This window comes from Ahaetulla prasina, chromosome 1, assembly GCF_028640845.1.
Source record: "Ahaetulla prasina isolate Xishuangbanna chromosome 1, ASM2864084v1, whole genome shotgun sequence".
Taxonomy (NCBI): Eukaryota; Metazoa; Chordata; class Lepidosauria; order Squamata; family Colubridae; genus Ahaetulla; species Ahaetulla prasina.
Genome location: NC_080539.1, coordinates 215,628,510 through 215,644,119, shown reverse-complemented (window position 1 = coordinate 215,644,119; position 15,610 = coordinate 215,628,510). Strand labels below are relative to the sequence as shown.

Below are 15,610 nucleotides of genomic sequence, written 5' to 3'. Positions count from 1 at the left end.
AATTTCTCTCTTACAACCCCGTTTCCTCATTTCTTTTGTTCTTGTTTCTGGAAAGATTTAAACAAGATGGGCATGTTTAAGTCAATCCTTCAGCCAGGGCCACGGATTGAAATCCATGTCTCTGATCTTATCTCTCTGATAAGTCATGGTCTTGAATGTGAGGGTATCTTTCCAGCTCTGTGGTCTTTAGACTGTAACTACATGCTAGATAGATAATCAGTGGCTGCCGGTTGTAATGGATAGAACACTCATTGTCAGGATTGGAGGCAGAGAACTTGATACCAGTTGCCTGGGAAATGAGTGGGAGGATTCTGTTGGATGTCCCATTGGGATTAGGTTGACCAGTGTGGGAACAGAATATAGAAGTAAAATCTTTGAGCCAACAAACCGTGTGTTTTTCATTTGTTAGCCTATTACATCTAATTATGGGGATAAATTATCACTGCAGTTAAAAGATACCTTGAGAACAATTATTTAATGAGGAGTGAAACATTTGGGATATTTCTAATAGTCAAATTAGAAGAGTATACTTGGCAGACTTCCTAAAACAGAGGGACAATGACTGAAATGACAATTGGATTGTCAATATTAAAGAAAACAGTCTAGTACTTGCCACTCTTCAAGTCACAGATTGACTTCATACGTTGATTAAAGTATGTGAAACACTGCAACTACTGTGGGAATGTCTATTGCTCTCTGGGCCAAATCAATCTTTATCGTACTTAATACAGTTACATACACATTCAATGGATGAGCGGATTGGCTCAGAGGTTGCAGAACCCCTTTCAATACTGCTATCAGGCTGAAAATACCACAGTGAGCAAGCTGACTTGCTGCCACCCTTATGTGCTGGAAAGGGGTTGTTGGGAAACCCTTGGAATGCCCTTACCATGAACACACCCCACCCCCCCAGTGTAGAGTAGAATATGAGCTTGATGGAGAGAGAGAGAGAGAGAGAGAGACGCCAGGGTAGATCAACATTGCAGAAGCCCAGAGTTACAATAGTATCTTGGGCACCCTACTAATTCATGACATAAACGAAGGAGGGAGGAAAGCTCATTCACACTTGCAAAACTTTGTTTCTATAGCCAATCTGAATCAAAATAGTTTTATGCCTCTTTCTTGGTCTGGTCTACCTCATAGGGTTGGCTTCCAATTCAACAAAACATTGACACAATAAGAAATAAAAATGATCCCAGGCCTAACACTTTCAGGCAAGGATGTGGTCTTTTTTTTTTTTTCATAAAAAAGTTTTATTTTTACAATCATATCAAACAGCTCATCCAATGTACAGTTATATACAATTAGTCGGGTTTGCCCAGTCACCACCCCCCTTTTTAACACTCTTCCCTCTTCTACCTTCTTTTACTTTCCAGACCTTCCTCTCCTTCTCTTATCTACATCCTCTCCTCCCTCCACCCTACACCTTCCTTCTCCCTCTTCTACCCTCTTCCTTCCTCTTCTCCTCTTTCCTACCTCCTACTCTCTCTCTTTCTCCCTCCCCACCGTTCTAAAATGGTAACTGGGCAGACCCGACCCTACATTAATTATATTTATACATCTTCAATAATCCCTGTACATTAACCATCACTCCATCTCTACCCTCAACGCCCCCAATTCCCCTTCCCCTTACCCCCCACCCCCTACCCCGACTTCCCAGAACAAAATGCAGGGTATCAAAACTAACAATCATAATCCAAAATAATTCCTAAATTATAATCTCTAGTCACTCCACACATAATCACACTCTCAATTCCCCTCTCTTTCAAAAATAAATCTAATACAAAATATTTCCTAAATTTACTCATATGCTATTCGATTTTTTTTATCTGATACTTATTTTGAATATAATCAATCCACATTTTCCATTCTAAAATATATTTTTCTTGTGTATAGTAAGAGTCACATCCTTGCGTAGACTATACGCAAGGATGTGACTCTTAAAGATATTGAAACATGTTTCTCTATGTCAGGGGGAATGGCAGTCAGGCAAGGGTGAAGCCTCCTATCCACATTATCAACCTTTCATTAAACCATGATACTAGCTATTATGCAGTTACTCAGCAGGCTTCTGAAATCTTTTTGGCAAAAAATAATGAAAATTCCATCCATCTTTATTATACTCCAGTCCATCAGGAAAGCCATTAAACAAACCACAGAGTCTATTACATATACTGTATCATTTACATCAGGAAGTTTAATTTGGTACTCTGCTTATTTGTCCAGCCCCTGATCTTCCCTGGATTTTTTTTCCTTTCCTGATCTTGTTTGTCATTTCCATTATTCCAGCAATACACTTGCTCTATAAGGCATGGCTGCTGCATAATGGTATCTTTTCTAAATATCACTGGCCAACACTCTATGGTATTGTATACTGTGGATACTGTCTCTTGGATCTGATCCCTCATTGCCCTTAAACTCATCAAATTACCAATCAATCATACACTTAGCTAATGTATGAAACAGTTGCTGGAGACCTTTTTGTGAGATACTTGACTGCAGTTGGAATTTCTGCATTGCACTTTACCCCACTGTGGTAATATCGGCTATGCAGATAATTATAGGAGGCGGCAGGAGAGCTGGCAACCACCCTGCTGCAGATTTATTGCAGATGCCTACGCCCCAACAACAGGGGAATTGCTCGGAAGTTCACACACACGCTAACCTGCAGCTGAAAGGAGAGGCTCCGTTCCAACTTGAAAGGCACAGGAGAAGCCCTCTAGTGTATTGAAACTTAGGCAAGATACTTTCCAAGCACCGTGCAAATTTCCCTGATGCAAGCTCTAAATGCTTCCATCCTTCTGGTAACCCTTGTAAAATTGATTAAAGAGCAAGAGGTACAGAACTAACTCACCAAGTAAGATCTGTGCTACTTCCTATTTAGGCAAAAGCTTGTATACTTTTGATTATGAAAATACCGACGCTGGTACAATTGCTAATTCCAGCATTCGGAGCTTATCATATCCTGCTGCTGTTGCCAATTCACCGCATTTTAGAAAAGTCCTATGCTTAGAATAATCAATGGCATGATCTTGCTTCTTGTTATTCATTGGGCTCAGGAAACTCCTAATAAAAGGAGAATATTTGTAACTCAGGGTTGAAATGAGGGGTCCTGGGTGCTCTCTGAGCTTGGTGGTGGCAGGCATTTCATTGCCCAAACTAGGTAACGTCATCAGTGCTGTGATGTTAGCACTAGCACTGGTGATGCTACCTAGTTTGGGTAATGAAACGTCTGCAAGAAAATATGGGCCGTGATAGCTCAGGCTGTAAGAAGCCTGTTATTAGAACACAGCAGCCTGCAATTACTGCAGGTTCGAGCCCGGCCCGAGGTTGACTCAGCCTTCCATCCTTTATAAGGTAGGTAAAATGAGGACCCAGATTGTTGGGGGGGCAATAAGTTGACTTTGTAAAATATACAAATAGAATGAGACTATTGCCTTACACACCGTAAGCCGCCCTGAGTCTTCGGAGGAGGGCGGGATATAAATGTAAATAAAAAAAATAAAAAATAAAAAAAATAGCCAAGCTCGGAGAGCACCAAAAGACCGCTCATCTCTTTATTCTTCCTATCTGACAGTTTAATAATCAGCTTCCCAAATCCTAAGGTGAAGACTTCATTTTGTTCCCTCTCGTTAAATTCCCCAAGAACAATAGAAAAACGTTGCCAGCTAATCAGAGGAGAACCAACATCCACTATACACACGATGGTGAATGAGGACTGTGTAAGCCACCCCGAGTCTTCAGAGAAGGGTGGGATATAAATTCAAATAATAATAAAAAAAAGGACAGGTGATCCTGTAATCAACCCCCTTATCATTTTCTTAGGTTATTTTCACTAAACCAATGTCATCAAAGCACCCCCACCCTCACCTTGCTGACTATTTGTCCAAAAGAGAGGCACCCACAGATTTTGGCAATTTCATCAAAATGATAAAAGCGGCATTGTGTCACTGCAGTATAAGCGCCATCCCTTTCATAGAAGCATGTAAAACCGCGATGCACATAGATCGAAGGTGTAGAGTCTGTATGATGTCAATGTGGCATTTTGTCAATCGACATCTTGACACACACACACCAGCCATGTTGCCTCTGGTCCTACAGCCAATCTAGGACACTGAGTACTGTTTGTAATTTATGTATCATCTATCTATCTATCTATCTATCTATCTATCTATCTATCTATCTATCTATCTATCTATCTATCTATAATTTATTATTGATTGATTGAGCTGCCCATCTTACCTTGTGTCTCTGGCTGGTGCATGCAATTAAAAACATAATGTCCAAACAACATAATTAAAAGCAGAGAGTGCATTTTAATCCTACACAGGATACAGATTTTTAATGGGCCCCAGACTGGCACGGGATCCCCAGGCCTAACGGTGAAACCAAGTTTTAAGGGTCAATGTCACCTCGAGGGAGAAATGATGTTCCAGTGAGTGGATGCCATGGCAAAAAAAGGCCTTTTCTGTATCCTGCTAAATGAAGCTGCTTGGCCGATTCGACCTGCCAACATGCCCCTCTTGCTGGACATGATGGGACAGGTAGATGTAATGGGACAGGTGGTCTCTCAAACGCAACGATTATGATCAGATACTACAGTTCTAAATTTCCACATTAATCTTGGTTAACGGTTAACATCTTTTTTAAGTCTCTTGCTTTATGCTCATACTGTGATGTGAATCATCACAGTAACCCAGTCTTCATCCTTTTTTCCCCAGTAAACTGCTAACTACTTAATACCTCTGTGTAAATCTTAAAAGTATCAGTAGTAACGATTGAACATGAAATGATTACAGTATTTCATTACCTCGCGTCATTAACCTCACCCATTCTTCGGACTGCTTAGTTATTGATTATAGTTTGGATTTTGGACCTCTAGAACGTGTAGGCCTGTTTCATGAGCTTCATCACTCGGGTTCCAATGGTCTGACACTATAGCACAGAGGTATCAGGTATGTGGTCCACAACACTCCTGAGTGCAGCCCAAACCAAATTAAAAGCAGTTGGGTAATATTTAGGAAAATAGAAATACAACAAAACATAACATTACACTTTAAAACAAAGTAGGTAGCCTTCACCTACCAACTGTCCCATGCAACGACTGTTCAAAGTTAAGACAAAGCTTAAAAAATAAAACTTTGTGATCAATCCTTACATTAATGATTATTACCTTGTTCTGCAGTCATGTGATTGCCATTTGCATGTTTGGCTTGCAGCAAGCAGAATCAATAGGCAAAAATAAAATTGTGGGTCCCAAATCATACAACAATACAAAGAATTTTAAAGGTTAAAACTCAGTTGAAATTCAGTTGCTGTGATGAATGGCTAGAGAATTAGAAAAGAGTTATGGAAATTGTTTTTGCATATAATAAGTGCTGCAAAACAGGGTGAAATGCTCCCAGTTCGAACCGGATCGCCCAATCTGGTAACAATGGCGGCGGGTGCTTCAGAGAACCGGTAGCAAAAATCCCTGCCCCACCCCCATGCCCAGCTGAGCCTCTCGATCATCAGAGGTTGTTTTTTTTAACTTTTAAAAGCATTTTTTCTTCGGCCAAAAAAGTGCTTTTAAAAGTAAAAAAAAGAAAAACCTCTGACGATCAGGCAACTCAGCTGGGATCGTCAAGAGGCTTTTAAAAGCATTTTTTTACAATCTCTTCGGACGAAGAGGTTGTTAAAAAATGCTTTTAAAAGCCTCTGACAATCCCAGCTGAGTTGCCTGATCGTCAGAGGCTTTTAAAAGCTTTTTTTTGCAACCTCTTTGGCCAAAGAGGTTGTAGAAAAAATGCTTTTAAAAGTTTAAAAAAAAAAGTTGGCCACGCCCACCCAGTCATATTACCACCACCCCCCACCAAGCCATGCCCACAGAACCGGTAGTAACAAAATTTACATTTCACCACTGCTGCAAGGGTATTGTGTGCCCTCAACACTGTCAGACTATTTACTGAATCTGCACTACTATTAATCGTTTCATAGTTCCCATCACCAATCTCTTTCCACTTATGACTGTATGACTATAACTTGTTGCTGGCAATCCTTATGATTTATATTGATATATTGATCATCAATTGTGTTGTAAATGTTGTACCTTGATGAACGTATCTTTTCTTTTATGTACACTGAGAGCATATGCACCAAGACAAATTCCTTGTGTGTCCAATCACACTTGGCCAATAAAATTCTATTCTATTCTATTCTATTCTATAAGAGAAAGATTCTCCAATGCCCATGCGCTCAAATGGCCAGTGACGATGGCAGAATTAGCAGAGACGGCACTTGTCTGATTAGAAAAAGAAGAGCAACCACTTTTATTAGCTACTGGAAACTCCTTATGGATTTTTTGCTGAAAGAAGAAAAAAATGAATTTGTGGATTTGATGATTGGGAAGGGTAGGTTATGGAAAGAAGGAAATTACGTTGTAATCTTAAAGAGGGTAAAATACAAAGACAACTGCCGTTAAGGAGATTGGAAGCTGCTTCTTTAAAACTTTTACCTCTTTCTCTTTGCAACTTTTTCACCTGCTTATTATTTTATTTACTTTTCCCCCCAAAAAAATTGTATTGTTTTTATTTTTTTAAAATTCTTTGATAAAAAGTACATATGAAACGAAGAAGGCAGAAATAAAATCATAAGTCACAATTGAATGACCAAAGGTGAAATAAGACTGAAAGTCTATTTTGGCCATGTGGTTTTCTAAGTTGTGTGTGATTTTATATACAGCCCAGAGGGACCTTCATCTACTATTAACTATTTTTTCAGCCCCAGTTTCTGTTGACTTTGACTGTACTGCTCTAGGCAACATTGCAAAGTGCAATGATGTGGAATAGCAGAAGAACTGCAGGAAGTGAAGAGAGAAGGATGAATGCTTCCCTCTGTTGTGTCTCATTAAAATTTGCTCTACCGAAACATGCACTTGCTCTAAATGGGCCTTCTACTGGCACTCAGGAACACTATACTGATCCATTCAATGGGACCCTTTTCATCTGGAGTTAAATAAAAAAATAACATACTTCCACTCTTCCTTCCCATTCACTGCAGTCTCACTTCTCCGGATACCCTTGTAGCTTCTATTTATAGTTCTTTAAAGCAGCACATTAATTGCTGTCACACAATTTAACATCCCATCCAGCTTGACCCTCTATCACCCCAAGGCAAGACTGACATTTAAGACTTCATAATTTAAGACTTTATAGCAGCTGCCCACTGAACGTAGGAAGTCAGGCAGTGGCGAATAGCATCTCATTAGTGCCCAACAATTAATTGCACATTATCAATGGTATCTGTCGTAATGGCTGGCTCCACACTAGTTTGTATGGTGACATGGCCACTTTTTAATGCATTCATTTTTTTTACATCTCAGTGTCATCCTCAAACCGCATGGCCCTCATACATTAGAAAATGCAATGTTTATTCAGCCGATGGTCTTTGAGTGGCATTTCCAGGACAAAATCTGGACTGATGAAAAATTACATTAAATTTAACTAAGATGGCCCTTGTGTATTTAATTATTTAATCATTTTCTACTGTCATATTAACAAGTGCAGATTGGCAAGAGCATTCGGAAGAGCTCTGGAGTCATAGATTTTTGACCTCAGTTCTACATCAGACTTTGCTTCTGTCCTAGCTACAAAGATTATTTTTGATACTCCCTTGCTTCATGCACTTTGACCCTGGTTTAAGGTGTGGCTTTCATGCGCCCAGCCAGATGGCTCTGCACTCTGTAATGCATATTAAGTCTAAATAATGTTTAACATTATGGCTTCATCTAATGTAATGGGACATGAATAAGAATTACTATACTGTACATTCCAGTTTATTAAAATGTACTCAAAGTATATTCAGTAATGTGGATTTTTATGCAAAAGATTGAATCTGATTTTTTTCCCCCATTGCTCTGTAACAGGGGTGAAATGCTACTGGTTCACACCTGTTTGGGTGAACCAGTAGTGATAAAAACTACCAGTTCAGGTGAACTGGTAGTAAAAAAATGCTTTAAAAAAGAAAAAAAAGAGGTTCCGACAATCACAGCTGTGCTGCACGATCATCGGAATCTTTTTTTTTTTACTTTTTAAAGCATTTTTTATTGCCTATTCATTCGAACTGGTAGTAAAAAAATGCTTTAAAAAAGTAAAAAAAAGGTTCCGATGATCACGTGGCACAGCTGTGATCATCAGAAACTTTTTTTTTACTTTTTAAAGCATTTTTTTAATATCTATTCGCCCAAACTGGTAGTAAAAAATGCTTTTAAAAAGTAAAAAAAAAGTTGGCCATGCCCACCCAATCACATGACCCACCACCAAGCCACGCCCACCAAGCCATACCCACAGAACCAGTAGCAACAAATTTTACATTTCACCACTGCTCTGTACCTAAAGAGATTTCACTTAATTTGAGTTTTTTTTAATTTATTTATTTATTTCCCTTCTTTATTATTTTTATAAATGATTCAAGACGGCAAACGCACATAATATTCCTTCTCCTATTTTCCCCACTACAACAACCACCATGAGGTGAGCTGGGTTGGGAGAAATGACTGCCTCAGAATCACCCAAGTGTAACATTCTTAATGTTACGTTTTGCAGGGATATCCGAAGAGTTCTTTTTTTTAATTGGTAGCCTAAAGTAGTAGATCTGAATATTTCAGCTAGGGGACAGTTCTTTTTTTTTTTTTTTACCAAAAAAGTTTTTATTTTCCATAATAATTCCAACAAATTGACCAGTGTACAGTACAATCACTTATCCAACAATTAATCCTATACACAAATTATGCTCAATCGGGCCTGCTCAGCCGCCACTCCCTTCCCTGAACCTTTCTGCCCTTCTCTACCATCTCCTACTTTCCCCAATCTTCCTCCTCCTCACTTTCCTACTTCCTCTCCTCCTTCCCACTTCCATCCTTTCTAACCCTCTCTCTTCCCCTCCTTCTTCTCCTCCTACCCTCTCTGCCCCCTCCCTTCTTTCCTACCTACCTACCTACCTACATTCTTCCTTCTTTCTGCTCCTCTCTCCCTACCCTTTCCCTTCTGGAGTGTTTGCTGAGCAGCCCCGACTTTACACCATTCCAAATGATTTTAATTCTACAATTATTCCTGTACAATGGCAATCAATCAATTTCTAATCTTCCCCCTTCCCCCCCCTTTCCCCTCCCCCCTCCCCCCCTACAGACTTCCCAGAACAGAATACAAGGTATTGTATCTTAACAAACATAATCTAAAATAAAACATAAAACATAATCCTCAATCATTTCACACCTTCACACTATCAATTCCCTTCTTTCTTAAACATACTAATACAAAACAAATCCTAACTAATTAACAAAACAAATCCTATTATTATTATTATTACTATTATTATTATTAACTTAGCTAGGGGACAGTTCTTGAATCATTAAAAAGACCTTAGCTTGCAATCTTTGTTGATAGAGGAATGTGCAAGAAAAAAAATTGTGCTAACGTTGATCTTCCCCAATGATGTCATCGAATAAGGAAGAAAAATTGAGGGAGACGGCAGTCCAATAGAATCAGCCTGTTCCCCCAACCTCAGGGGTGAGAAGTCTACAGAAAGTTGCATTAGCATCAGTGCCAGTTGCCTTTGGGGAAGTAAAGTTTTAAAAAAGCGACAAAATGCGTGCACACACTTTTTACCTTGGTATGGGTAAGCTGAGTTACAGTTTCTTTCTCTTCTATAGAATCCCTTCTGAGTTTGGGTGCTTGCTTGAAGATATTTCATTAGCAGACTATGTAACATCTTCAGTATTCTTTGGCACCGAAAATGTTATCTAGGGTTTTTTTTTGGTTTTTTTTTACATTTATATCCCGCCCTTCTCCGAAGACTCAGGGCGGCTTACAGTGTGTAAGGCAATAGTCTCATCCTATTTGTATATTATATACAAAGTCAACTTTTATTGCCCCCAACAATCTGGGTCCTCATTTTACCTACCTTATAAAGGATGGAAGGCTGAGTCAACCTTGGATCTGGTGGGACTAGAACCTGCAGTAATTGCAGGCAGCTGTGTTTTAATAACAGGCTTCTTACAGCCTGAGCCACACCGCGTGGCTCAGTTGACAATGAAACGTCTGCAAGCAGACAGCCAAGGACTCCACTGTTCAGTCATGAGCTGCACATAATCTTTGATTTATGACCACAACTGAGCCCAGAATTTGGGTTGTAAGTCACTGCAGTTATAAGTCCAATCATTGCATGATCGGATTCAGTTTTACCACCATTTTTACAATGATTGGTAAGCAAGTCGTTGTGGGTGTTAAATGATTCGCATGGCGAGAACTCTAAATTCAGCTTATCCAAAGGGTGCAAAATGCGATCATGTGACCAAGGGACGCTCCAATCAGTTTAAAATGCAAGCTGGTTGCTAAGCACCAAAAATGAAATCACATGACTGCAGGGGTGGTGCAGGAGGTATAACTTCTTAGGACACGTCATAAGTAAATTTTTGACTCCATTGTAACTCTGAATTGTTGTTAAGTGACCAGTCATAGAGCAAGGACTGCCTACTCAAATATTCTCTTCCAATGGTTTCTCCTGTCTCTATGACGACTTGGCTGTTTTGGTTTAAATTTACATGCATTTAAGCAAAGTTTTTTACTTGCTTAACAATAACGTTTCAGGTTTTTAATGATAAACAATAGCACAGAAATATGAATCATCTAAGAGAATTAAAGCATTTATTCCTATTGGACTAAACTGTTTATTAGGCTACTAATTAATGTTACAAAACTATTTTATAAATGGTAACTATTCCATCTTAAGTGAAAGCCTTGAACCTATGACTATGTGGATCTAAAATAGTCAGAATAGGAAAGCTAGCAGGCGATCTTGAATATAAGTAGCGAACATTTCAAATGATGCTATAATGCACTGAATCTGTCAAATTCTGAATTGCGTGGATTTTGAAAGTATTTCAAAAACTTCCATCTTCCAGAAAAAACTTGCTCCCTTTAATATGGTTATTTACAGTCTTCTGGCTTTAGGATGAAACAAGAATTTTACCCATCAAGGGCACAAGTGTTCTCCATGTTTCAACAAGCTAGCAAGCCAACTGAGCTGACTTGTTCATGTCTCTTGAGAGGGAGTTTCCACGAAAAAGAGAAATTTCACCACTACCACCTCTCCCCCACCCACCCAACTGCCAAACACAGCACTTTCAACTGGATTTAACTTGTCCATGAGTCAGCTTCCTAGTTAAGAAATAGAAATGCTCACATCTGATTCATAATGCTTCCAGACAAGGCACTCCTAGCACTATTAAATCCAAAGCCCGTGCAATTCCAAATTCCATTCGAAATTGTGGTTCTCTACTAAGAAAAAGTGCGAGGAGAATTAATAGAAAAGAACAAGAGGTTATCAAGGTGTTGCCATTAGAATATTGTTCGGTGACTATAGAAGAAAACCAGTTGTGGGATTCAAATAAATAATCTCTGCCCTGATGATTTCTTCCAACAACCAGTTCACCAAACTGCTCAGAAAGTTAACAACTGGTTCTCCCGAAGTGGTGCGAACTGGCTGAATCCCACCACTGAAGAAAACCTTTGGAAGCAACCCAAATTTAAGGATTTAGATGGAATCTGGGGGTGGGGAAACAAATATTATTTTCATGTGTACAATTTGCAACATATTGACACATTATCTTATCTTTTACATTGAGATTCTGTTCTCTATCCACCCCCTGCCTTTAAAATAATTTAACAATTGTTTCTTCCTAGGTTACATATACTTGATACCTTTGGTGGACTTTTTCCAAGAATATTCTTCCATTGACCAGGACCAAGCTGCAAACCTAACAAAGACCTCAGAGAGAGAGAGAGAGATCTGCTGTTAGCTCTGTGTTGTGAAGTTGGATATTATCAAGATTATGGGGTGATAATTCTGCTGATGTTTGTAATTTCATTCATTCTTCTCTATGTTTTGCTCTTCCTTCATGCAAACAACCTCTAGATTTTAGTAGAACAAACAGTACTCTCAAAGGATCTGTTGTATGGCCTCAATAGAGAATTCATCTTCTGGAACTTTTTTTCTTTCTTTAAAAATGTTCTTGGATCCCATCCTTTGTATACAGTATCAAGTCAGGGATCAGCAACCTGCGGTTCTGGAGCCACATGTGGCTCTTTTACCCCTCTGCTGCAGCTCCCTGTCACTCAAAATATGTTTCACAACCACCAATGTGCGACATCTGCCGGCACGCGATTTATTGAGCTTTTTAACTCCCAGTAGGCCAACCATGGATAAATCCAAGAAAAGTTTCAGAAGAAAACAGAATGTTTAATTCAACTACATATGCTAGTTTTGTAGCCGCTCAAGAAATAGTCAGGCACAGGAAGGGTTTTGTGGCTCTTGTGTTTTCTGTGGGAAAGAGGTCCAAATGGCTCTTTGAGTGTTTAAGGTTGCAGACCTGTGGTATAAGTGGTGAAAACTGGCTGTGGAACACCCAGGTCATTAGATGGCAGCATTCTTAACTCCTTGCTGCCACTTAGAGGTTAGTCACAGAACTGCAGCCAAATCTGGTGGAGAAGGAACAGAAGAAGGCCTGTTTAATAACATCCAATATGGAAGCCCTTATGGCAGAGGTGTCAAATTCACGTCGTACGACAGCATCACGTGATGTATCAGGACTTTTTCCCCCTTCGCTAAATTGGGCGTGAGCGTGGCCAGTGTGTGATGCATGTGGGCTGGGAGTTTGACAGCCCTGCCCTATGGTCTTTTTCTTTCCAGCTTCTTTGCAATAAACTCAGAACACATGTTGAAACCAGAGGTGGGTTTCAGCAGGTTCTGACCAGTAGCAAAAATTTCGAGTAGTTTGGAGAACCGGTAGTAAAAATTCTGACTGGCCCCGCCCCCATCTATTCTCTGCCTCCCAATTCCCAGCTGATCAGGAGGAAATGGTGATTTTTGCAGTACCTTTCCCTTGGAGTGGGGTGGGAATGGAGATTTTAAAGCAGGGGTGTCCAAACTTGGTCCCTTTAAGACTTGTGGACTTCAATTCCCAGAGTCCCTCAGCCAGCAAAGCTGGCTGAGGAACTCTGGGAGTTGAAGTCCACAAGTCTTAAAGGGACCAAGTTTGGACACCCCTGTTTTAAAGTATCCTTCCCCTGCCATGCCCACCAAGCCACACCCACCAAGCCACACCCACAGAACCGGTAGTAAAAAAATTTGAAACACACCAATGGTTGAAACCTAAGATTTTATTAAGCAGGTAAGTTGGTAACTAGCTAATCTAATGGCAGTTTTATTTGGAATTCTGTTTGTACAGTTGTTACCTTTTCTTGCATTTCTGAATTTCCCTCCCCCCCCCATGTCTTTTTGTATGCAGAGATTTAATTTAATTCTTTTACTAAGTTCCTGAATGCAAGATGAGGCAGTTGGTTAGCTACCACTTGTGTTTAAAGATTGGTGTTAAATTATTAAAATATATTACTTCTGGATTTTAGGGCTGGATGATCCATAAGTGTTTCCTATTTTTCATAGAGGTGAGGTGAAAAAAGAAGCCCTTGGATGGAACTCCAAAACCATATTTGTTTTCTGAGGTTTTCGCGGGTGTTTGTATGTAGGTCTTTGTTTATTCGGGTTTTCTCCCGCGTAAAATTGGAAGTGTCTTGGTGACGTTTCGATGGAGTCTCATTCATCATCTTCAGAAGCACGAAGCTGAAGCCTGAAGATGACGAATGAGACTTCGTCGAAACGTCGCCAAGACACTTCCAATTTTACGCGGGAGAAAACCCGAATAACCAAAGATAGATAGATAGATATATAGATATAGATATAGATACACACACACACACACACACACACACACACACACACACACACACACATACACACAGCATGTCCACCACATAGGAAAATTATCCCTATTGTTTACAGCCACTACAACATTTTGAAGAATGATTATGTAGTATATATGCTAATCTAGCAGGTGCTAAATACCACCAATGTAACACCTTCAATTGCCACTCTTGCTTAGAGGAAAAAAGAAAATATCCTGATTTCCCCGATTGCCACTTTAGGCCAATTATTAGATTTTCTAAATCAGTATTGCAAGCATCTTTTAAACCGGAAAGACAATTCATAATTTATAATGATAGCATAATTTGACATTATTTATTTATTTATTTATTATATTTGTATACCGCCCATCTCCCGAAGGACTCAGGGCGGTTCACAGAAAAAAGAAAAAAAAACATATAATACATAAAAAACAGCTAAAAGAATAGATAGTTAAATTCAATTGATGCTCTAACTTTTAAATACAAATTTAAAACCTCATTTAAACCCCTTTTTTAAAAATCCCAATTTAAAACTACATTCAAGCTAGTCATTTCTTTTGGTTGTGTCAAATAAATGTTAAATTCTCAAAAATAGTACAGATAGTCGTCAACGTAACGACCATAATTGGACCCAAAATTTCCATTGTTAAGTTGTTAAGTGAATCACTGCCGTTCTAAAGTGAACCATGCAATCATTAAGCTAATCTGGCTTTCCCCATTAACGTTGCCTGTCTGAAGAAGTCTAAGGAGGTTATAAATGGTGATCACATGACCTCAGGACAGTGCAACTGTCATAAATACGTTCAACTTATCAGAGGCCTTAATTTTGATCACATGACCATGGGGATGCTGTAACAGTCGTAAGTGTAAAAACCAGTCATATGTCACTTTTTTCAGTGCCATTGTAACTTTGAGCAGCCACTAAACAAATGGTTGTAAGTCGGACTACCTGTATATGAGCAAGTTCTTGTCTTCACCTAATATAGCATTAAGCTCTTGTCAGAAAAAGCAATATAACTGTCAGAAAGCCCAGTCTCTATTTCATGGCCCAAAATTGGTATAAAAATAATCCTGTAAAAGTTATAATTCTTCAAAAAATTTAATTGATCTGACCCATATTAAAGTTTTGTAAACAGAACAGAATAGAATAGAATAGAATAGAATAGAATAGAATAGAATAGAATAGAATAGAATAGAATAGAATAGTAATTTTTATTGGCCAAGTGTGATTGGACACACAAGGAATTTGTCTTGATGCATATGCTCTCAGTGTACATAAAAGAAAAGATACGTTCATCAACAATTCTAAGGTACAACACTTAATGATAGTCATAGGGTACAAATAAGCAATCAGGAAACAATATCAATATAAATCGTAAGGATACAAGCAACAAAGTTACAGTCATACAGTCATAAGTGGAAGGAGATGGGTGGTGGAAACGATGAGAAGATTAATAGTAATGCAGATTTAGTAAATCGTTTGACAGTGTTGAGGGAATTATTTGTTTAGCAGAGATGGCGTTTGACAGTGTTGAGGGAATTATTTGTTTAGCAGAGATGGCGTTCGGAAAAAAAACTGTTCTTGTGTCTGGTTGTTCTGGTGTGCTCTATAGCATTGTTTTGAGGGTAGGAGTTGAAAAAGTTTATGTCCAGGATGTCACAGCCCTCTTTTTGACTTGTGCAGTATACAGGTCCTCAATGGAAAGCAGGTTGGTAGCAATTGTTTTTTCTGCAGTTTGTTTTTTAAACAGTCATTAAAAGGTTTAGAGGAAAATGCCACCCATTGTTTTCAAAATTTGAAATATTGTGCCAGTAAAATATTATTAATTTTG

The 15,610-nt window shown here is 39.0% G+C and overlaps 1 long non-coding RNA gene across 1 annotated transcript in view; it reads left to right on the top strand.

Annotated features, from left to right (window-relative positions):
- Positions 1-15,610, top strand: part of LOC131201954 (uncharacterized) — a 22,055-nt gene extending 6,445 nt beyond the window's left edge. The window contains exon 2 of the long non-coding RNA XR_009156043.1: positions 11,721-15,610. This is a non-coding gene — a long non-coding RNA (uncharacterized LOC131201954). The remainder of the gene's footprint in view (positions 1-11,720) is intronic.